The sequence below is a fragment of the Rhagoletis zephyria genome, unplaced genomic scaffold (genome assembly GCF_001687245.7).
Source record: "Rhagoletis zephyria isolate East Lansing unplaced genomic scaffold, Rhagoletis_zephyria_1.1 Rzeph_scaffold_02479, whole genome shotgun sequence".
Classification (NCBI taxonomy): Eukaryota; Metazoa; Arthropoda; class Insecta; order Diptera; family Tephritidae; genus Rhagoletis; species Rhagoletis zephyria.
This window is the reverse complement of record NW_016159563.1, coordinates 54675-55046: the sequence shown is the minus strand read 5'-3', so window position 1 is coordinate 55046 and position 372 is coordinate 54675.

Here is a 372-nt window from a genome sequence, read left to right as displayed (position 1 = left end):
GTGTGGTGTATTTCGCTCTTAAGGCTCCGTTATGCATACTTGGCATTGCTTGAGAGTTGTCACATAAGGAATCTGTTAAATGCAGAGACTGAAAATAAAAGTTATTTTAAAATTTTTGATATCAAAAAGGCATAGTGATAAAATTATGCTATAGCTTTTTCAAAGGTACCATTAGACTCGTCTCTCATTGTAGATTCTGATTCCTCCATGACTTTTAAAAATATGACTTTTATCATTTTGAGCAAATAATACCGATTATTTCTGCTTTTTATTTTTTTAAGGCAAAAATAAAAGTTAAAATTTGCCTTTTATCTTTTTGAGCAGAAAATAATCGGTAATTATTGACTTTTATTTTTTCAGGCAGAAATAAAA